The sequence below is a fragment of the Piliocolobus tephrosceles genome, chromosome 21, assembly GCF_002776525.5.
Source record: "Piliocolobus tephrosceles isolate RC106 chromosome 21, ASM277652v3, whole genome shotgun sequence".
NCBI lineage: Eukaryota > Metazoa > Chordata > Mammalia > Primates > Cercopithecidae > Piliocolobus > Piliocolobus tephrosceles.
Window position 1 is genome coordinate 40,841,724 of NC_045454.1, and position 23,787 is coordinate 40,865,510.

Here is a 23,787-nt window from a genome sequence, read left to right on the forward strand (position 1 = left end):
CTGTGAAGTTCAGGTTTAGAGAAAGACTTGTTTGGGTTGTCTTCTGGAGAATGGGTTTATGATTTTGACAGTTTATTTAGATCAAAACCGTAAGTTGATTCCAGGTGAGAGTTTCATGCTGGTGAAAATTAAAGTGCTGAGGGAGGGAGCATTTCCACACTCAGGAGGGGACGGGAACTCATAGGTTGATGCCCTCTGGGGCTGCATTACAGCAGTCAGAACCTGGCTCTTAAGGTTGGGAATGTGACTCATTTTCTGAATGCGGCTTTTCCTTGTGAAGGAGGATGCTTATCTGAGGTAGTTCAAATGTTTGCTGTTCTGCCCTTTTCATTTTTTGAGATGAAGTCTCTGGCTGCAGTGCAGTGGCACGATCTTGGCTCACTGAAACCCCTGCCTCCGGAGTTCAAGTGATTATCCTGCCTTGACCTCCCGAGTAGCTGGGATTACACGCACATGCCACTATGCCCAGCTTTTTTTTTTTTTTTTTTTTTGAGATGGAGTCTCTGTCGCCAGGAGTGTAGTGGCGTGATCTTGGCTCATTGCAACCTCTGCCTCCCGGGTTCAAGCAATTCTCCTGCCTCACCCTCCCGAGTAGCCGGGACTACAGGCACGCGTCACCATGCCCAGCTAATTTTTTTTGTATTTTTAATAGAGGTAGGGTTTCACCATGTTGGCCAGGATGGTCTCGATCTCTTGACCTTGTGATCTGCCCCCCTTGGCCTCCCAAAGTGCTGGAATTACAGGCGTGAGCTGCTGTGCCCGGCCTAGTTTTTGTATTTTTAGTAGAGAATGGGGTTTCACCATGTTGGCCAGAGTGGTCTCAAACTCCTGACCTCAGGTGATTCGCCTACCTCGGCTTCCCAAAGTGCTGGGATTATAGGCGTGGGCGATCGCGCCCAGCCCCTTTTGATTTCTTTACAGAATATTGTGGTAGTATAACTCTTTTCCATGCACTTAATTTTTGTTCCCTTCTTGGCCATGTTTTTCTTTTTTTCCCTGAAAATGGGTAGACTAAGATAACGTGTGAGGAAGCCTTGGCCATGCCACCAGCCGCTTTTCCCAAATTCCTGATCGCTGGAAGACATCTGGGCCCTTCCTCCTGTTCCAGTCCAGTGGCTTCCAGCAAAGGTACTGCTCCATGGACACGGCGTATGGAATTGCCTGCTCACGCTTGTCCAGGAGGAAGAAACAGAAAGGGCCCAGTGAGTACAGGAAGATGCCAGTGCCCACTGTGGAAAGCCCGGAGCAAGTTTTTCTTAAATGCGAATGTCCCCAGTGTGGGGTCACGTCCAAGCTCCAGAAGGAAGCCTGGCCTCGGGTGGGCGGGGGGAGGGCTGTTGCTAGAACCTGTCAGTCCAGCTCCACACTTCCGTGCTTTCCGTGGCTTCTCCTGAAACCCGGGCCTAGGGAGTGGGGCTTGATCCCTGTCCCAGGGGTGCTGGGCGGGGTTGTGTAAATCATCCAATCAGGCGCTCTGCCAGGAGGGTGGGGCCAAGCTCCGTGAGTCTAAGGGGCTCTTGTTCCCCTAACCCACTGAAATCAGCGTTCCAGAGGCCAGAGGTGGCTCCACCACAGCTTCTGTCCGGTGGTGACCAGCACTGACCCCCGGAGCCAAGGGAGGACCTGGGACACCTGGGAGCCAGGAAATGGTGAGTGTGCAAGGCTGGGCGGGAGGAGGGGCTGGTTGGGACCTGCTGTGGTGGGACCCGGGCCTCTTAGCAGTGCTTCCGGGGTCTGCGGACCCGAGTCTCCCTGGCGCAGCTCGGCCCTGGGTCCCCTCGGCTACAGGGTGGGGCTAGGCCAGCAGCCGGACACCGGGCATCCTGTCCCATCCCTGCGCGGCAACTGCAGCCGCGGTCCGGAGCCCTCTCGGCAGCACAGCGCTCGCAGTGCCCGCAGCCCCGCAGTCTCCCCAGATTGTGTGGGGGCCACAGGAGGATTACGGCGAGAATCCAGACTCATGTGTGGGGTGCTCCTGGGAGGAGCTGTGGTCTGTGGGGTTCCCAATCCCGGCTTTCACCTGTAAAAATTAAAATGCAGCACCGTTAAATATTTAATTATTTAGCCAAGGGCAGTTCATGAATAACCCAACCATGGCTTGTTCTTTGGGGTCCCGTCAGGGGGGCTTGAAGGAAAGGCTTTTCTAAGGTGTATGAGGAAGCAGACCAAATTCAGTCTTTTGATTGGTTATGAGTCGCCTTATTTGGTCTGTTAACCAAAGGGTAAAAAAACAGCTGTTTTATTCTGAGCCAAGTTTAAGGACGATAGCCTGGGAAGGCAGACCCAGCACAAACAACGTGTCCTGGAGTGGCTACGTGAACCATTATACCTTGTGTTACATAGAAAACGGGAGAGGTGGGCAGTGACCTTATACATAAGATAAAGCAAGGATGTGGTTAAAGTATATGAAAGGTTAACCAGTACACAGGCATCTTAGGGTTTAGAAAGGGATGATTGAATCTGTCCTACCTTTGCTTCATCTGATAGGCAAGGTTGTAATCAGTACAGGTCAGTGAAATATTTGACTTGCAGGCTGAGAGTTCAGCTTTATTTCATGGGTCTGGTTTCTAGTACCTGTATGTCCAACCTGCAGCCATCTTAGGCCACTTTTTAAAAACAAATTTCTTTCAGTTTTTCCTATTTCTGACAGGTCTATCCAGGCGGAAATGTTCTGGTCCTGTAGTTGGAGGCTAAATTTCATTTTCCTCTAAATTGGTCATTTACAGGCTGCATTTGTGTTCGATTTTGGTGTCCTTGGGTAGGTGGTACTCAGGGCACTACAGCCACTCCAATCTGATTGCCTCTTATTTCTTTCTTTCTTTTTTTTTTTTTTTTTTTTGAGACGGAGTCTTGCTCTGTCGCCGGGGCTGGAGTGCAGTGACCGGATCTCAGCTCACTGCAAGCTCCGCCTCCTGGGTTTACGCCATTCTCCTGCCTCAGCCTCCGGAGTAGCTGGGACTACAGGCGCCCGCCACCTCGCCCGGCTAGTTTTTTGTATTTTTTAGTAGAGACGGGGTTTCTTTCACAGTGTTAGCCAGGATGGTCTCGATCTCCTGGTCTCGATCTCCTGACCTCGTGATCCGCCCGTCTCGGCCTCCCAAAGTGCTGGGATTACAGGCTTGAGCCACCGCGCCCAGCCTCTCTTATTTCTTTTAACACTCCCCAGGGGTACCGATTTTCCCATGTATATGTTTGCCCTTGCATTTTCCAAATGTGTGGGACACAGGTCTCATATCCACAATTCTGTTTGCTGAACTTAACCCTTCTAGGGTTTGTATGAATTCCTAAATGTCCAATTCCTTCCCCACATTCCCAAGTGCCAGCTTTGCTTCATCGATACAAAATATTACCAACTATTTGTCCTTTACTGTACATTTCTTTTTTTTTTTTTTGAGACGGAGTCTTGCTGTGTCTCCTGGGCTGGAGTGCAGTGGCCGGATCTCAGCTCACTGCAAGCTCCGCCTCCCGGGTTCAGGCCATTCTCCTGCCTCAGCCTCCGGAGTAGCTGGGACTACAGGCTACCTCGCCCGGCTAGTTTTTTGTATTTTTAGTAGAGACGGGGTTTCACCGTGTTAGCCAGGATGGTCTCGATCTCCTGACCTCATGATCCGCCCGTCTCGGCCTCCCAAAGTGCTGGGATTACAGGCTTGAGCCACCGCGCCCGGCCTTTTACTGTACATTTCAAACAGATGCAGTACTTTATCATTTTTTCACAGAACAATAGATGGCTCTTCTTAAAATATTTTTCTGTTTGTGAACATTTCACATGAGGAAAACAGAGTAAGTGCATGAAACTCTGCTGCAAAAAATCTTTGTGCCTCTCCTCCTTTTATCTTCCCTAGGCACAGACACCTTGCCAGAATGTCTTTGGATTGAGGTTCACTTTTGGAAATTTTACAGGGTGATCTGTCCCTGTTCCTGGGTTTCAGACTTCCTGGGGTTGCCCCAGGATGCTCACAGTCGCCAGGTGTCTTGGAGGATCTAGTGAATAGCAGCCCCTGATTCACTCTCAGAGGACAACCTCTGCCTTCTGGGCTCAAGCAATCCTCTCAGCCTCTCAGAGTGCTGGGATTACAGGCATGAGCCACAGCACTCAGCAATTTCTGAATTTTGAATCAGCCTTGTACACCTGTAATGATTCCCACTTGACGGTGGTGTATAGTTCTTTTTCTACATTTTCAGATTCAATCTGTGAATATTTGTTGAGAACTTTTAGGATCCATGATGAGAGTTACTGGTCTATAGTTTTCTACCTTTGTAACGTATCCGCCTAGTTTTGGCAGTAGGATTCTGTTGGCCTCATAGCATGTATTAGGAAGTGTTTACGCTTGTATGTTATAGAAAGATTGTAGTGAACTGGTGTCAGTTATTGAAATGTTTGGCAGAAATGACCAGTGAGACTGTCTTGGTCCTTGTCTGTCCTTTTTTGGACCGTTACTACGTTATTAGCTGATTCACTTTCTTTTAACACATATATACCTATTCATATTGCTTCTCTCTCCTTGTGTGTGTTTTGGTAGATTGTCTCTTTCAAAGGATTGGTCCATTTCATCTAAGTTATCAAACTTGTGGGCATGGAATTGTTCATAATAATCCTTTATGGTTCTTTTAATGTCCATGGAATTAACAGTATGAACCCTCTTTCATTTATGATCAGTAATTTTTTGGGTCTTCTTTTTCTTACCCTGGCTATAGGGTTTGTGTGTGTGTGTATATATATATATTTTATTGATATTTTCACAGAACCAGCTTTTGATACTGTTGATTTTCTTTTTTTTTTTTTTTTTTTTGTTTTTTTCCCAGAACCAGCTTTTGTTCCTGTTGATTTTTTTTTTTTTTTTTTTTTTTTTTGAGATGGAGTCTCGCTGTCGCCAGACTGGAGTCCAGTGGTGCCATCTTGGCGCACGGCAACCTCCACCTCCTGGGTTCAAGCTATTCTTGTGCCTCAGCCTCCCCAGTAGCTGGGATTACAGGCACGCGCCACCACACCCAGCTAATTCTTGTATTTTTAGTAGAGATGGCATTTCACCATGCTGGCCAGGATGGTCTCAATCTCCTGACCTCGTGATCCTCCTGCCTCGGCCTCCCAAAGTACTAGGATTACAGGCGTGAGCCACCGTGCCCAGCCTATATTACTGATTTTCAATTTCATTGATGTTTTCTGTAATTGTTATTTTCCTGTGTTTGATTTAGATTTATCTTGCTCTTCTTTCTCTGGTTGCCTAAACTAGAAGGTTAGATTGTTGATTTTAGACTTACTCTGCTTTATTTGTTTTGTTTATTTGAGACAGGGTCTCACTCTGGCTGGCTGGCTGGACTGCAGTTGCATGATCTCAGCTCACTGAAGCCTCAACCTCCTGGGCTGAAGCAATCTTCCCACTTCAGTATTTACATTTGTTAAGAGGTGTTTTATGGCTCAAAATGTGGCCTAACTTGAATATTCCATGCAATCTTGGGAAGGATTTGTAGTTTGCTCTTGTTGGTTGCTGTATCTTTGAAATACCTCTTAAATCCAATTGATTGATGATGCTGTTGAGTTAAAACTATACCATTAAATTTTCTTTGGGGCCGGGTGCAGTGGCTTATGCCTGTAATCCCAGCACTCTGGGAGGTCGAGGCGGGTGGATCACCTGAGGTCAGGATTTTGAGACCAGCCTGGCCAATATACTGAAACCCTGTCTCTACTAAAAATACAAAAAACAAAAAAACAACAAAAAAAAGCTGGGTGTGGTGATGCTCACCTGTGATCTCAGCTACTTGGGAGGCTGAGGCAGGACAATCACTTGAACCCAGGAGGTGGAGGTTGAGGTGAGCCGAGATTGTGCCACTGCACTACAGCCTGGGTGACAGAGCAAGACTCTGTCTTAAGGGAAAAAAAAAAAAAATCTTTGGTACTGAAAAGAAAAAAAAAAAAAAAACTATACCATTAATGATTTTCTTCCCACTTGATTTGTCAATTACTGATAGAGGTATGTTGGTGTGTCCCACTATGAAAGAGAATTTCCTTATTTTTCCTCACAGTTCTAGAAGTTTTTGCCTCATGTATTTTGACACTCTGTTATAGTTGCACACCTAATAAGGATTTAAGACAACTGATGTGGCTGGGCGCGGTGGCTCACGCCTGTACATTGGGAGGCCAAGGTGGGTGGCTCACCTGAGGTCAGGAGTTCGAGACCAGCCTGACCATCATGGTGAAACCCTGTCTCTACTAAAAATACAAAAATTAGCTGGGCGTGGTGGTGGGCACCTGTAATCCCAGCTACTGGGGAGGCTGAGGCAGGAGAATCGCTTGAACCCAGGAGGTGGAGGTTGCAGCGAGCCATGAGCATGCCATTGCACTCCAGCCTGCATGACAGAGCAAGACTCCATCTCAAAAAAAAAAAGTTGATTTAAAGTCTTTGTCTAGTAAGTCTAATGTCTAGGGTTTTAGAAATGGTTTATCTCAAATGATTTTTTCCATTAATGAGCTATGTGTTTCTGTTTCTCTGTATTCCTCATAAATTTTGTTGTTGAAACATGGACATTTGAGTATCATAAGGGATGACTCTAGAAATCAGTTTCTCCCTCTTCAGTGTTGCTATTTTTGTTTGTTGACTTTTCCAAAGTATTTTTGCAGAGATCCTATTACTTGTTGTGCACAGCCCTTGAAGTTCCTGTTCCTTTAGCTTGTGTTTAGCCTGTGTTTTGACAGCAATTTCCTTGCATCACAAGGGCTAAAGAAGCAGAAACAAAAACCTCATGGTGGCCGGGTGCAGTGGCTCACACCTGTAATTTGGGAAGCCGAGGTGGGTGGATCACGAGGTCAGGCGATCAAGACTATCCTGGCTAACACCGTGAAACTGTCTCTACTAAAAATACACACACACACACACACACACACAAATTAGTTAGGTGTGGTGGCATGCACCTGTAGTCCCAGCTACTGAGGAAGCTGAGGCAGGAGAATCACTTGAACCCGGGAGGTGGAGGTTGCAGTGATCGCACCACTGCACTCCAGCCTGGGCAACAAAGCAAGACTCTGTCTCAAAAAAAAAACCTCACACCTTCCAGTTTTTATGGATAGTTCTAGGCTGTGGCATTCCTTTAACACTTAGCAAGGCTGCTTAAAACTCTGCTTCCGCCTTCACTTTCTGCCTAACTGATCCTAGAGATAGCCAGTGCTGAAAATGAGGGTGTTCTTAGGTCTGTGATACTAGCTGTGGGTTTTTAACAGATGCCTTATAGCAGGTTGAGGAAGTTCCTTTCTCTTCCTAGTTTACTGAGTGTTTTCATTGTGAACATGTTGAACTTTGTCAAGTGCATTTTCTTTGTATATTCTACATATTAACACCTTGGCAGTTATGTGATTTGCAAACATCTTCTGCAATTCCATGGGCTGCCTTTTCACTGTGTTCATGGTATCCCCTGAGGGACAGAAGTTTTTAACTTTGAAGTCAAACTTGTCTATTCTTCCTTTTGGTGACTCGGCATGTGTTATATCTAAGAAATCATTGCCAAATTCAATTTTGTGAAATCCCTCCCTCCATGTATTCTTCTAAGAGTAGTTTAGTTTAAGTCTTTGACTCATTTTGATTTCATTTTTGTATATGGTGTAAAGTAAGGGTCCAACTTCATACTTCTACATGTCAAGATTGTTTTCCCAGCACCACTTTTTGCAATAACTTCCTTTTCCCACTGAATGAACCTGGTACCTTGCTGAAAATCATTTAATCATATAATATGTGAGGATATCTTCTGAGTTCTCTATTCCATTGATGTATCTTCTATCCTTGTGCCAGTACTACAGTTTTTATCTATTGTATATTTAAGTTTAAAAAAGAAGAGTGAGACTTCCAAATTTGTTCTTTTTTGTGTTTTTTGAGATGGAGTCTCACTTTGTCACCCAGGCTGGGGTGCAGTGGTGCAATCCTGGCTCACTGCAACCCACACCTCCTGGGTTCAAGCAATTCTCCTGCCTCAGCCTCCTGAGTACCTGGGACTACAGGCACACACCACCATGCGTGGCTAATTTTTTTTAGTGTCTCACTCTGTTGCCAGGCGGGAGTGCAGTGGCGCGATCTTGGCTCACTGCAACTTCCACCTCCCAGACTCAAGCGATCAGCCTCCCAAGTACAGGCGTGTGTCACCACACCCAGCTAATTTTTGTATTTTTTTTTTTTTTTTTTTTTTTGAGACGGAGTCTTGCTCTGTCACCCGGGCTGGAGTGCAGTGGCCAGATCTCAGCTCACTGCAAGCTCCGCCTCCCGGATTTTCGCCATTCTCCTGCCTCAGCCTCCGGAGTAGCTGGGACTACAGGCGCCCGCCACCTCGCCCGGCTAGTTTTTTGTATTTTTTTAGTAGAGACGGGGTTTCACCGTGTTAGCCAGGATGGTCTCGATCTCCTGACCTCGTGATCCGCCCGTCTCGGCCTCCCAAAGTGCTGGGATTACAGGCTTGAGCCACCGCGCCCGGCCAATTTTTGTATTTTTAATAGAGACGAGGTTTCACCATATTGGCCAGGATAGTCTCAATCTCTGGACCTCATGATCTGCCCACCTCGGCCTCCCAAAGTGCTGGGATTACAGGCATGAGCCACCGCACCCGGCTCAGCTAATTTTTAAAAATGTTTTTAGTAGAGACAGAGTTTCACCATGTTGACCAGGCTGGTCTCAAACTCCTGACCTCAAGTGATCTGCCTGCCTTGGCCTCCCAAAGTGCTGGGATTACAGGCGTGAGCCACTGCACCTGGCTTGTTCTTCTTCATCAATCGTTTTGTCTATTTGGGGTTCCTAGAGATTCCCTATGAATTTTAGGATGGGCATTTCTATTTGTTTTTTAAAAAAAATTCATTGGTGCCAGGCGCAGTGGCTCACACCTGTAATCCCAGCACTTTAGGAGGCCAAGGCGGGTGAATCACCTGAGGTCAGGAGTTCAAGACCAGCCTGGCCAATATGGTGAAACCTTGTCTCTACTAAAATAAAAAAGCTGGGCATGGTGGCATGCACCTGTAGTCCCAGAGACTTGAGAATGGCCTGAACCCAGGAGGTGGAGATTGCAGTGAGCTGAGATCACGCCATTGCACTCCAGCCTGGGGGATAAAGTGGAGTGAGACTGTCTCCCCCCAAAAAAAAAAAAAAAAAAAAGTCATTGGTATTTGGATAGGAATTGCATTGACTTTCTAGACCATCTTCAGTAGTACTGATATCTTAGTATTAAATCTTAAAATCCATGAATGAGATGTCTTTCTATTCATTTATATCTTTAATTTCTTTCAGCAACATTTTATAGTTTTCAGTGTACAAGTCTTTTGCTGCTTTTGTTATTGTTCATGGTATTGTTTCCTAATTTCCTTCTCAGATTATATGTTGTTAGTATGTATAAATGAGACTGATTTTTCTTTAAGGGATGAGGTCTCACTGTGTTGTCCAGGCTGGAGTGCAGTGGCTATTCACAGGAGCAATCGTAGTGTACTACAGCCTTGAACTCCTGGGCTCAAGCAATCCTCCTGACTCAGCCTGCAAAGCAGCTTGGACTACAGGCTCATGCCACCACACCCAGTTGAAACTGACTTTTTCATGTTGATTTGGTATCCTGCAACTTTGCGGAATTTGTTAGTTCCAACCATTTTGGGGTGTTCTATCTGTGTATGCATATGCACAATCTTTAGGATTTTCTACCTATAAGATTGTTTCATCTGTGGACAGAGATTATTTTTTTCTTTTCAGTTTGGATGCATTTCTTTTTCTTGCTTAATCATTCTGTGTAGGACTTCCAATAGTGCATTGAGGCAAGTGGTAAAAGCAGGTATCCTGTTTTGTTCTTGATCTTAGTGAAAAAGTTTTTTTCACTGACTATAATGTTTCTGTGGCTTTTTAATGTATGGCTTGTATTATATCGAGGTAGTTTCTTTCTAGCTCAAGTTCTGTGTTTTTATAATGAAAGGTTTTGTATTTTGTCAAACGCTTTTTCTACATCTACATTGAGATGGTTGTGGTGTATTATTATTATTATTATTATTATTTTTTTTTTTTTTGAGATGGAGTCTTGCTCTGTCGTCTGGGCTGGAGTGCAGTGGCGTGATCTCGGCTCACTGCAAGCTCCACCTCCCGGGTTCATGCTATTCTCCTGCCTCATCCTCCCAAGTAGCTGGGACTACAGGTGCCCACCACCACACTCGGCTAATTTTTTGTATTTTTAGTAGAGACGGGGTTTCACTGTGTTAGCCAGGATGGTCTTGATCTCCTGACCTTGTGATCCATCCGCCTCAGCCTCCCAAAGTGCTGGGATTACAGGTGTGAGCCACCGTGCCTGGCCACTATTTTTATATGTTGAACCATCCTTGCATTTTAGAGATAAATCTCACTTGGTCATGGTGTGTAATCTTTTAATATGCTGCTGAATATGGTTTGCTAGTATTTGAGAATTTTTGTATCATATTCACAAAGGACACTTATCTGCAGCTTTCATTCTTGTAGTGTCTTTTCTTTGGTGTTCGTGTAATTTGGGCCCATAAAATTAGTTTGGAAGTGTTCTCTTAGTTTTTTTAAGTTTGGGGAAGATGGGTATTAATATTTTAAATGTTTGGTAAATTTTAGCAATAAAACTCTTTGGTCTTAGGGTTTTACTGTTTTTCGTTTTGTTTTGTTTTGTTTATTACAACAGTCTCCTAGAACTGAAGATCTGTTCAGATTTTCTGTTTCTTCATGACAGTCTATGTACATTGTGTTTGTAGACATCTGTCCACTTCATCAGTGTTACCCAACTTATTTCTGTACCCTTAGATTTCTTTAAGTAAAAGGTCTGGGGCATAGTTTTCTCAGTTGTGTTCTGCTGTTGTTATGGTATATATTCTGCTGCTATTGATGTGATCAGGTGTGAGACTATGGGAAGCATTTCATGGACCTATGATTTGACCTCATTTGTAGGAAGCCTGTGTCCCTGTGTTGTGACGCTTTAAAGTATTTCTCCCTCACTTCTGCTTAGTTGAGGCAAAAAAGAGGGGAATGGAATTAGGTATTTCCTTTACCCCAGGAGGTTTGCCTCTGGTAAAATCTCAATTTGGTTTTTGAGAAACAGTTTCTTTTGAAGGTAGGTCTTGTTAAGAATAGAATTCTCTGGGCATATTGCAAAATGGTGGCAGGGTGCTTTGGAAGGCAGGGGCAGGAGGATCACTTGAGGCCAGGAGTTTTAGAGCAGCCTGAGAAGCATAGCCAGACCTCCTCTCCAAACAAATGAATAATAAATAAAAATAAATAATAAATTGATAGCTAGAGAGATTATTGCTTGATGGATGGATGGGCCTTATTTCATTAAAATGAAAAGGCTTATTGCTGTTTTCCTTGACTCAGTACATTTCATACATGCTAGTGTTTAAGGCTGTGTGCCATCCAATTCCCTCATCCATTACAATAGTTATGGTGCTTGAGCTTCTTCAGGGTTTTTGTTTGCTCTTGGGAAAAATATTGCTCCGATAGTCTTTAAGTACAAATGCACAATAAACTACCTAGAGAAAAATTACTGGGCTGTAGATTATGGTAAAGTTCAAATTACATGAAATAGCAATGGGATGTATCTATTGACCCCCAGTCCTTCATTCATGCATACCTGTTTATTGTCTATGGTCATTGCCACTTAGGATTCTCAAATTGACTAATTTTCGTCCTTCTAATCAATGAGAAATGTCATCTAGTTGACATTTTATTTGGCTGTTTCCTCGTTACTATGGAAATGGATAATTTTTTCATACCTGGTCTTTCATTTTAAGTATTTTCTTTATTTTCCCATGTTTTAATCTTGTATTTGTTTTTACTCTACAAATTAATCCTTTTATATTACATGTACTGCAGGTATTTTTCTCCTACTTTGTTGTTCGTCTTTTACCTTCCTAATTTTATTTATATTTATCACTCTGTTCCTTCATTGCTTACTCTTTTGTTTTTTATTTTTATTATTATTATTATTTTTTGAGATGGAGTCTTGCTGTGTTGCCAGGCTGGAGTGCAGTGGCAGGATGTTGGCTCACTGTAAGCTCCGCCTCCTGGGTTCACACCATTCTTCTGCCTCAGCCTCCTGAGCAGCTGGGACTACAGGCACCTGCCACCTCGCCCAGCTAATTTTTTGTATTTTTAGTAGAGACAGAGTTTCACGGTGCTAGCCAGGATGGTCTCGATCTCCTGACCTTGTGATCCGCCTGCCTTGGCTTCCCAAAGTGCTGGGATTACAGGCGTGAGCCACCACACCCAGCCCCAACCAATCTTTTGTGCCCTATGTAAATCAGACACTGCCTCCTCAAGCTCATCTGTAACTCTCTGCGTTTCACTGTGGAAGCAGCAACCCACTTCTCTGGGACCCTTCTCTCTGCAGCAGAGAGAGCTCATCTCTTTCGCCTATTAAACTTCTGCTCAGAACCTCACTCTGTGTGTGTCCATGTCCTAGTTTTCCGTGGCCGTGAGACAATGACACCGCTTCAGTGTGTACTCTCATGAACTGAGTCTAGATCCCCAGTGCCGTCCGTCTCACCTGTCCTCCTCTGCACATATCTGGGATATGTCAGTCACGGCTTGGTGGTCTTTGAAGATGTGGCTGTGAACTTCATCCAGGAGGAGGGGGCTTTGCTGGATTTTTCCATGAAGAATCTGTAGAGATGTGATGAGGGAAGCCATCAGCACCTGTCTTCTATAGGTGAGGATAATATTTTTTTCCTTTAGTCAATTAGAGAAGTGCTTCGTGGCCATCAGTGCCATTCCAAAATTTGGAATGTGGAAAGGGGGTATTTTGATGAATTGATCAAGCATGGCTGCAGTGCACAATGAACCTACAATCCAGTAATTCTTCCATACTTTCTAAATGATGATGATTTTTCTCGGTCTACATTTTAGGAAACAAATGGGAAAACCAGAACATTAAAGATCAACAGAAAAACTCTGGGAGAAATCTAAGGTGATTTGCACTCAAAAGAGGGGGGAAAAAGTCCCGTGAGGGGATCTTTGCATGTTACCAATTTTTAAAACAAAATTTTCAACAAAAATATATACTTAATGTAACATAGATGTTGAAGTATTTATAAAATACTTCACTTGGAAACAGAACTAAGAAACTTCATACATGGATGTTATTATTTTTATAATAGCTATGGGGGAGCCTTGTTGCAGAGTCATCAGTGCATTTACTTTGAAACAATTCATACATGGCAGAAAACCTGCACCTTCTGTGATACTGATAGCAATGTATGTTCAAAACCTATTAATGAATATAGGTCTAATTAATGAACCACTAATAATGGGCTTGTCATTTTTTTTTTTTTTTTTAAGACCGAGTCTCAGTCTGTCACCCAGGCTGGAGTGCAGTGGCGCCATCTCAGCTCACTGCAACCTCTGCCTCCTGGGTTCAAGCGATTCTCCTGCCTCAGCCTCCTAAGTAGCTGGGATTACAGGCACGCAGCACCACGCCCGGCTAATTTTTGTATTTTTAGTAGAGACAGGGTTTTACCATGTTGGTCAGGCTAGTCTCAAACTCATGATCCAACCGCCTTGGCCTCCCAAAGTGCTGGGATTACAGGTGTGAGCCACTGCACCTGGCCAGGCTTGTCATTTTTTACAGAAGTCATTACATTAGAAAAATTGTGAAAGTAGGGTAGTTGTTGTGGAGAAACCTTCAGCTAGATTCCAAATCTCAATGTGTTTAAGTCATGCTCTTCTTTGGTTCTGTGAACATATTTATAATGTACACTTTGAAGTATTTTTCTATTAAATCTGCTATCTGTTCTCACAGGCAGTTTCTATTGTCAGCTTTTTTTTTTTTTTTTTTTTTTGATGTATGGGCTGTACTTGTTGCAAATTGGACATTTTTGATAACATACTGAACCTTCTCAGAGTATGTCAATTTCTCCAGGCCTTGTTATTGTTATTTGCTTTATTTTGTTTAGTGACCGATTGGACTATTTTGGTGAAGTCTATCTCTGTAATAGTTCTATCTCTGTAATAGTTAAAGAGGAAAGAAACACAGCTTGATGGTTAAAGATAGGTTTATTTTAGCAATAACCTGAGGGGCTTTTGGCCAATTTTGGTCAGGAGCACTTTTTCTTACAGACTAAGTGTACATATTGGTTTTAGGGTGAGGGGGCTTATTACAAGCTTGGAATGTCTCTGGGTAGAGGGGAGGTTATTTGGGGGCAGACATCTTTCTGGCCGGAGCGGGGTTTCTCGGGGCTGGCATCTTCCCAGCCAGAGTAGGGGTCATCTTGGTGCTTATCTCTGGTCAGGGAGGAGTCTGGAATGTATTTGGTCAGAGATGTTATTTGTGGTTTATGTTCATGCTGACCTTAGCCATTAAGCTGATGCCCTTTGGATTTAGGCAGCTTTCGATTAAGGTGAATTTTAAAATGAGGTGCTTGCCCACGATGGCGATGTTCCTGCTCTGTCAATTTCTTCCTCATAACTTTAAGCCTCTGATACTGCTCTTGAGGGGAGGGGACGTGGCTCAGCTTTGTTTCTGCCTGCAGTCATCCTGGGATGACAATGGTATGGTGGGAATCTCTTCCTGTCTTGGACAGCCCTCAGTTATTAAACTGTACTAATTGCTGGTTGATGGCTCTATTGTTCTCAAAAAAGTCCAGGGACAAATTTGCCCTGTAAATCCAAGTATGTTTTCTCTCCTTTCTAGGAATACTATCTGAGATCAGCATTTAATAGTTGTTTGTTTATACGCTTCACGGACTCCTCCCTAACAGTGTTTTTTCATGGTTTCTCCACAAATTAGCTGGCCTACAGTGCAGGCAGGATCTTCATTAAATCCATGAATCTCCTGTGAATTGTTTTTCACCTCCATTTCCACTGCATCAAGGATGGAGTGCCCTTTGGCTTAAATGTCTCATGATCTGTTGCAATTGAAGTTAATTCTAAGGCAAGAGGTTAGGAGCTCTGTTTCACAGCTTGCTTCTCTTCCACCTCAAGGCAAAATCTGACAGGGCTCTGAAGCTTGGGTAGGAACACGGGCAAGCTGCTTTCTGAATAATCCTCTCTTTTTGGGAAGTGAGTGTTCAGTGGTGGGGAGGGACAGCAGCCTGATGTCCTCTTGGCTTGTGTCCTGGTATGGATCCACCACCTCTATGAGCTGAGGCAAAGTTGGTCAGTGTCCTAGCAGTCTGAGCATACCATGCTCACAAACCATGTCCCCACTTTTCAAACATATGCACACAGGATATAATCTCAGTAATGGGTAGGTGGAGGTAAGATGAGAAAAGTTGAAGTTCTGCCCTTCCTAGAAAAAAGCTTTCTGACTAGACGCTGGGTGACTGAGCAGAAGCATCAACATCATAGACAAGCATCTCATTTTAAAAGTCACCTTAATCAAAACCTGCCTAAATCCAAAAGGCATCAGCCTAATGGCTAAGTCAGTATGATCATAAACCACAAATAATATCTCCAACTAGAAACATTCCAAACTCTTCCCTGACCAGAGACATGCTAGCCCCAAGATAACCCCCCTCTGCCCAGAGACATTCCAACCCTGCCATAAACTTCTCCCCCACACGGAAACATTCCAAGTTTGTAATAAGCCCCCTCACCCTAAAACCAATATATACTCAGTCTGTAAGAGAAAGCACTTCTGACAGAAATCAGCCAGAAGCCCCTCAGGTTTTTTCTAAAATAAACCTGTCTTTGACACTCAAGCTGCATTTCGTGTTTCTCTCCTCTGACTCTTACATTTGGTGCCGAAACCCAGGACGGGTGCTGGGGGCAGAGGCTCTCTTGCAATCCAGGAAGCAGTGGGCAATGGCAGCTCGTCCTGAGTTAATTCCTGGATCCTGAAGGTCTCTGGCCACCACTCTGTCTTTTCTTTGTTCGCTTTTCTCTCATCCTCCCTTTTCTGTCTTTCTCTCCCTTGTGCAGCTGCAATCCAAGAGGCCAACTTGAACATCAACATGAGACACTAATCCAGCTGACTGGTAAGAGCTGCCCTCCCCTGGCTTTCTCACAGTACCCAGAAAAAGTCAGGTCTGCTGTCTTGGTCCTCAGAGGACCAGTGACACTAAGCCAGAAGAAATCTTGAGGATGCCCAGTTTCTTCTCAGCTTGACCATCCTCTTTAGAAAGAGGGCTCCGGGTCTCTGTCTTTTGTCTGGGGACACCTAGAACAAAAACAGATACCCTCAGTGGCTTCTTGCCAGTCCACATGGGTGCCAAACAATCCCATGTTCCCACACCCTCTCCTCTGTGCTGTCTCCTTCCCGACCTCACCAAACTTGGCTTAGTCTTTTATTATAACATGGCCTGGCCCCAATACACATTAGATAAAGACTGCTGACGGCCTGAAATGGCACCTTTAACTTCCAAATTCTCAGGAACCTTAACAACTTTATAACCAGGAACAGCAAATGGCAAGAGGTTCTCTGTATTCACACTTTCTTCTGCTTCTACCTTAAATCCCATCTCTCCCAGTATCAAGCTTGCACCTCTCATAAAATATTTCTTCCTGGCTGGGCACGGTGGCTCCCATCTGTAATCCCAGCACTTTGGGAGACCAAGGTGGGTGGATCATGAGGTCAGGAGATTGAGACCATCCTGGCTAACACGGTGAAACCCCGTCTCTACTAAAAATACAAAAAATTAGCCAGGCGTGGTGGCGGGCACCTGTAGTCTCAGCTACTCGGGAGGTTGAGGCAGGCGGGAGGTGGAGCTTGCAGTGAGCCAAGATTGTGCCACTGCACTCCAGCCTGGGCAACAGAGGGAGACTCCATCTCAAAACAAACAAATCTTTCTTCCTAATGAAAACCTTCTCTAGGTCTCTCCCTCCTCCAAGCCATGAGTACATTCAAAAGGCTTCTCTTCATAAATCTTGCTTTCCTGGAAAAGGTTTTTTCCCAGTTAACTGAATTACTTTTCTCCACTCTGTCTTGCCACCCTTGGTGCATGTATAAAAAGACCCTAAAATGGCTTCTAGTGGCCTGGGACTCCTTGGGAAAACAGAAAAGGCGCCACAATCCCATTTTGGGGAAAATCTGTTTTCCTTATGGAACCCCTGGAATTAAAGGTAAGTACCTCTCAAAGTCTTTGTCTTCCAGCTCTACTTGTTTATTAGGCCCTGGAAACTGTTTTCCTAGCTCTTTTCTTAAAGGACCCCACCCAAAGGCCAATAAGTCAATTGGGAAATTAGCAGAAAAAAAATCTTGTAACAACTAAATCTTCTGGTTGTCTTTGTGGCTATATGTGTGTTATGTGTGCAATGTCTATTAAAAGAACTCTAATTGGCAAAAAAATAAGTGCTTAAATCAAATATTTTTAAGGGAAAAGTAAAAGCTATGGGATCTTTCAGTTCACGTGACTGTAATCTTTAAAACTTACTGGTACAGTAAAGTTAGAAGTGTCTTAAGAGTTCCCAGCATACATTTTCGTTTGCATTTATTAAGCAATTTCATTTTTATCTCTGCCAAATACTATAAGGTATCAAAATAAAACTATGACTCAACCCAAACAAAATAATCTTTAATTTTTTAATAAATGAAACATTAATATTGGTTTAATGAAAATAACTACATCCTAAGATTTTCATTTAATGAAAATCCTACATCCTAAGCCGTTTAATATCCTAACTTCTACTCTTATGGTCTTAGGCAGTCTAGTCCACAGGCGTGAATGAAGTTTGTTTTGGGAAAGGACTGTTATTTTGATATTAAAGGAATTTATATTTTAAAATGTTATATGGTAAATTTTTGTCCTAAAGTAAATTAACTGGTTGTTTAAAGAGAGGGACGTTTCCAACAAGTCAGAAAGTTGAGGCATGTCAGATTGTCTGTGAAAGGCAATAAAATTTTATAAATGGAATTTATGCAAGAAATATACAATTTAAAAGTGATTAGGCCTCCTGACTGCTTTATAAAATGCCCCTATAACTCTCACCTGTACAACTTGCCTGCTTTACAGCTAGGTAAAACTTAGGACACACGGAATTAATGCTGGACTAACACAGACCTTATCTGGACTTCTGTGTAGGTCCTAGGCCCTACACCTAGTACACAATTAAAATCCCAAACTTACCAAGGTGTTCAACAAAAGTTTGCTAAAAGTTAATTATGTGGAAAGTGTGTAAGGAAAGTAAAATATACTTTTAGTAAAAATATTATAAGAAGGCATGAGATTGTGGATTTTTACCTACATTAAAAAGTTAAACATTGTTTTGGGCCGGGCGCGGTGGCTCAAGCCTGTAATCCCAGCACTTTGGGAGGCCAAGATGGGCGGATCACGAGGTCAGGAGATCAAGACCATCCTGGCTAACAAGGTGAAACCCCGTCTTTACTAAAAAAATACAAAAAACTAGCCGGGCGAGGTGGCAGGCGCCTGTAGTCCCAGCTACTCGGGAGGCTGAGGCAGGAGAATGGCATGAACCCGGGAGGCAGAGCTTGCAGTGAGCTGAGATCCCGGCCACTGCACTCCAGCCTGGGCGACAGAGCGAGACTTCGTCTCAAAACAAAAAGAAAGAAAGAAAAAAAAAAAAAGAATTGTTTTGAAGGTTTAAGCAAGTTTTGGAAGGTTAATTGTGAAGGAAATGCTGTGTAAACATATTGGCTAAAGTTGAAGGGGTAGCATCCAGTTTTTCTGTAAATTGAGCATTAAAATAAAAGCACAATGGGTTTATCTTAAAGTACTAACCTGCTCTTTAACAAAATATACAGGGTTAAAAAGGGTCTATAAAAATCTTACCTTATGGTCAAACATTAAAATTGAGTAAATGCATCTACAAGGTTTTATTAAAAATGTAGTTTAATATTAATAGTGCACTAATATAAAGGTAAAATTTGGTGTATTTGGTATAAAATCATACAGGAAGCATTGTCAAATACAAAATGGTGTTTGGCTTTCTTTGGGCTATATTTGTATAATTGTTATTGGTATGTGTTCCAAAGTTATGGGAGACTCCTACAATTCTGACATATCTTAGTGTACCTTGTAAGTAATAATTCTAATTGTTATGTTAAAATTATTGTGTGCCACAGAGGTAACAGATATCCTAATTGCATCTTTATGGCTATTCTAAAACTTTTTCTGAGACAGATTTTCACTCTTGTCGCCTAGGCTGGAGTGCAGTAGCACGATCTCGGCTCACTGCAACCTCCGCCTCCTGGGTTCAAGCAATTCTCCTGCCTCAGCCTCCAGAGTAGCTGGAATTACAGGTGCACACCACCATACCTGGCTAATTTTTGTATTTTTAGGAGACATAGAGTTTCACCATGTTGGCCAGGCTGGTCTGAAACTCCTGACCTCAGGTGATCCGCCAGCCTTGGCCTCCCAAAATGCTGGGATTACAGGCATGAGCCACCGCGCCCAGCCTATCCTAAAACTTTTTGTCATCCATAAACAATTGTTGTCTTGTTTTGGTCCTTTTTAAAAAGTTGGTTTTATAATCAGCTATAAAGGTCTAACAGGTGCCCTTGAATGCAGGTTTCTGATAACTTTGAAAATTGTTAATCCCAGCACTTTGGGAGGCTGAGACAGGCAGATCACGAGTTCAGGAGATCGAGACCATCCTGGCTAACACGGTGAAACCCCGTCTCTACTAAAAATACATTAAAAAAAACTAGCCGGGCGCGGTGGCAGGCACCTGTAGTCCCAGCTACACGGGAGGCTGAGGCAGGAGAATGGTGTGAACCCGGGAAGCGGAGCTTGCAGTGAGTGGAGATCGCGCCACTGCACTCCAGCCTGGGCGACAGAGCAAGACTCCGTCTCAAAAAAAAAAAGAAAGAAAGAAAATTGTTATATCAGACTAGAGGAAAACGTTCAGAACTCTTAAAAAACTAAAATGTTAATATCAATCAGGACAGGAATTACCTGCATGAACTAAACTGTAGAAGACTGGAGTGATTTTTTTTTTTTTTTTTTAAGACAGAGTCTTGCTCTGTAGCCCAGGCTGGAATGCAGTGGTGTGATCTCAGCTCACTGCAGCCTCCTCCTGGGTTCAAGCACTTCTCCTGTCTCAGCCTCCCAAGTAGCTGGGATTACAGGTGCATGCCACCATGCCTGGCTAATTTTTGTATTTCTAGTAGAGATGGGGGTTCACCATGTTACCCAGCTGGTCTTGAATCCTGACCTCAGGTGATCCACCCACCTCGGTCTCCCAAAGTGCTGGGAGTTTACAGGCATAAGCCTGTACAGGGATTACAGGCATAAGCCACCACACCCAGCCTGCAGTGATCTTTTTAACGTATTGCTTAAAATATTGCTAATCCTTTGTTTTGCTTTTCAAAGTCCAAGAATATTTTCTTTTGAGTTATTGACAGCTTTTAACAATTTAGTATGCTTCCATGAACAAAATTTGGAGCACACTTGTTTCTCTCTACCTGATTTTCTCCAGAATTTGGAAACTATCTGTAAGTATTCGTAAGTTATGGTAGTATAGTTATTTGCGTAAGTGCAACCAAGAATCTGTTTTCTTTTGTAACAGGACACAATTGGAAAAACTGGTTATTTTACCAAGGCTTTGCCTGGAATGGTGTGCTTTCTTCCTTCAAGGAATCAAATTTGACTTATGGAGCCAATAAAGCCCTTGGAAAGCTGGCCTCAGATTTTGTGTACACAGTCCCTGTACAGGGTTTCTGATCTGTGGTAAGTAAAGAATGTCACATTTTGACAGGCCAAGAGTCCCAAGTTATCTTGGAACCTCAAGGAGAGGAATTCACCCAACTCACAGGTATTCAGTGGTACAAATCCATGGCTGGGCCTGCCTTTAAAAAGGTCTTATCTCAGATTCCTTCTACGAAACAAAGTTCCATCAAAGCCCATTTAAAGGGCCTATGTAACAAATAATTATTCTTGCTCCACTGTATGCAAATAACTAAGCCAAGTATAATAAAGAAACTCAGTCCTACTAGCATTTGTCTTTTAATGAAAATGGTAAACTTGAGAGAGAAAATTATGCTTCAAAAACGATAGCACACCTGTTGTTAAATTCTGGTGTTGCCCAATGTTTTTCAAATCTTGCTATTTTCTGTTTAAATTATTTTCTAATTTTTCTGGCTACAAGTTTCCAAAATAGCTGTGCTTTCTAAAAGTCCTATAAACTGAAAACTTGATGTTTCAGCAGGCTCTGCCTCTAAGCCCCTTGACTCTCACAGGAGGAAATAAATAGGAAATCTTAAGCTAAAAATCATAAAAAAATAAGTAACCAAGTGAGAATTACTCATCCTATTCAGTCTCACCCCTACCTCATCAAATACTTTTATCGTTCCTACCTCTGCTTTTAAGTCAAATATTAACTTTTTTTTTTTTTTTTTTTTTTTTTGAGATGGAGTCTTGCTCCGTCACCCAGGCTGGAGTGCAGTGGCTGTATCTCAGCTCACTGCAAGCTCCACCTCCCGGGTTTTACGCCATTCTCCTGCCTCAGCCTCCCGAGTAGCTGGGACTACAGGCACCCGCCACCTCGCCCGGCTAGTGTTTTGTATTTTTTAGTAGAGACAGGGTTTCACCGTGTTCGCCAGGATGGTCTCGATCTCCTGATCTCGTGATCCGCCCATCTCGGCCTCCCAAAGTGCTGGGATTACAGGCTTGAGGCACCGCGCCCAGCCCAAATATTAACTTTTTAATGAAAATTATTTACTATGCCACCCTTGTGGGAATTGCTTTACTCACTCTACTATTTGCAGTAGGACTATATACTGTAGCACCCTCAGGGTAAAATATCAGACATAGAATCTCAATTACTATAGCATTTTGCTTAATTATTATCCTCATAGCAGGAATAATGGTTACTAGCAGAAAATAACACATGGGCCTTTCCAAACCAGCACCTCCGCTCTCATTAGGTGAGGAATGTTGTTTCTGTATCAGCCAATCGGACCTAGTAAAAAGCGCTATAAAAAAAAGTTACAGAAAAAGCTAAGAAAGCTAAGGAGTACCAACACAAGCAAATAGATTCTTGGTTTGGGAACAAAAGCATAGCATGGGTCATCCCATTCCTGGGCCCTCTCCTAATAATATGCCTAATTATGGGACTACTGTTCTTACCCTGCCTAATTAACCTTTTTCAAAGATTTTTTAAACTGACAGGATCATGGCCATTTCACAGAAAACTACCCAAAAACATCTACAGACAGCACTGCTCCTACAGTCAACCCGAAACGAGGGAACTCTCCATCCTCTCATCAGCAGGAAGTAGCCAGAAAGAACATGCCGCCCCTCATCCTTTTTATAACTATAAGGTCTGGATTGACGGCAGGAGCATCACCATCGTGGATAAGCACCTCATTTAAAAATTCACCTTAATCAAAAACTCCCTAAATCCAAAGGGCATTAGCCTAATGGCTAAGGTCAGCATGACCATAAACCACACATAACATCTCCAACCAAAAACATTCCAGACACCTCCCACAGAGACATGCAACCTCAGGATAACCCCTGTCCTGCCAGAAAGATGTCACCCCCAAGAAAACCACCCCTCTGCCCAGAACATTCCAACCCCACCATAAACTTCTCCCTCACACAGAAACATTCTAAGCTTGTAATAAGCTCCCTCACCCTAAAACCAATATATGCTCTTAGTCTGCAAGGAAAAGTGCTCCTGACTGAAATCAGCCAGAAGCCTCTCTCAGGTCTTTTCTATAATAAACCTGTCTTTGACTATCAAGCAGTGTTTGGTGTTTCTTTCCTCCTTTTTCGTTTTTTTAAAGACAAGAGTCTCACTTTGTTGCCCAAGCTGGAGTGCAGTGGTGTGATCTCTGCTCACTGCAACCTCCACTTCCTGGGTTCAAGTGATTCTCCTGTCTCAGCTTTCTGAGTAGCTGGGATTACAGGTGCACACTGCCATGCCTGGCTGATTTTTTGTATTTTAGTAGAAATGGGGTATCACCGTGTTGCCCAGGCTGGTCTCAATCTCCTGAGCTCAGGCAGTCTGCCTGCCTTATGCTCCCAAAGTGCTAGGATTACAGGTGTGAGCCACCACACCCAGCCTCTTTCCTCTTTAACTCTTACACTGGGGAAACAGAGAACCTTGTATCCTTGGCTACACAGTCTAGAGTGGAGTGTTCACCTCACTGGGGTGAGGATGTGGGGTGCAGGATCAGAAAACAGGGTTTAAATACCATAGATTCATATTTCTCAAAGAATTTTCAGAGATTCTCTTGAATAGTTTTCCTCACTGGCTCTCTGCCTTTAGGATGACTTCCAGGGGCTTTAAATGGTTGTTTTAAAGTAACTGTCACAAGTTTCTCCAGGGAGTGGGTTGATGAAGCTCCTCATACTGTTATGCCTGTTATGCCATCCTAATGCCTTAAGATTCTGTCCATATCAAAAAATGCCCTGCAGTTTGATGTGATGGCAGTACAGCCTGTAATATCACTTGTAATTTTATTTAAGAACCACATGTTTAAAATTATTTTTTTCATTTTTTTTTTTTTTTTATGAGACATGTCTCATTCTGTTGCCCAAGCTGGAGTGCAGTAGCATGATCTCAGCTCACTGCAACCTCTGCCTCACAGGCTCTAAGCCGTCTACCTACCTCAGCCTCCCAAGTAGCTGGGACTACAGGCACAATGCCACCACGCCTGGCTAAGTTTTAAAATTTTTGTAGAGATGGGGTTTTGCTATGTTGCCCTGGCTGGTCTCGAACTACTGAGCTCAAGTGATAAAAAAATTTTTTGTTAACGTTTATTTTTTAAAGATTCCTGGGATAGAATACACAAACCCACATCTCACGAACATCAGGAATCATATCAAAAAAATATATACATTTCTATTTATTTACCTTCTTAATAATTTCAACTTTTATTTTAGATTCAGTGGGTACATGTGCAAGTCTGTCACATGGGAACACTGTGACACCG

At 43.3% G+C, this 23,787-nt stretch overlaps 1 long non-coding RNA gene across 1 annotated transcript; it reads left to right on the top strand.

Annotated features, from left to right (window-relative positions):
- Positions 1 to 941: 941 nt before the first annotated feature.
- Positions 942 to 21,203, top strand: LOC111523858. The gene is made up of 5 exons (XR_002725623.3): positions 942 to 1,128; positions 1,544 to 1,649; positions 12,415 to 12,660; positions 15,870 to 15,925; positions 20,415 to 21,203. It is a non-coding gene; the product is annotated as an uncharacterized LOC111523858 (long non-coding RNA).
- The last annotated feature ends 2,584 nt before the right edge of the window (positions 21,204 to 23,787 follow it).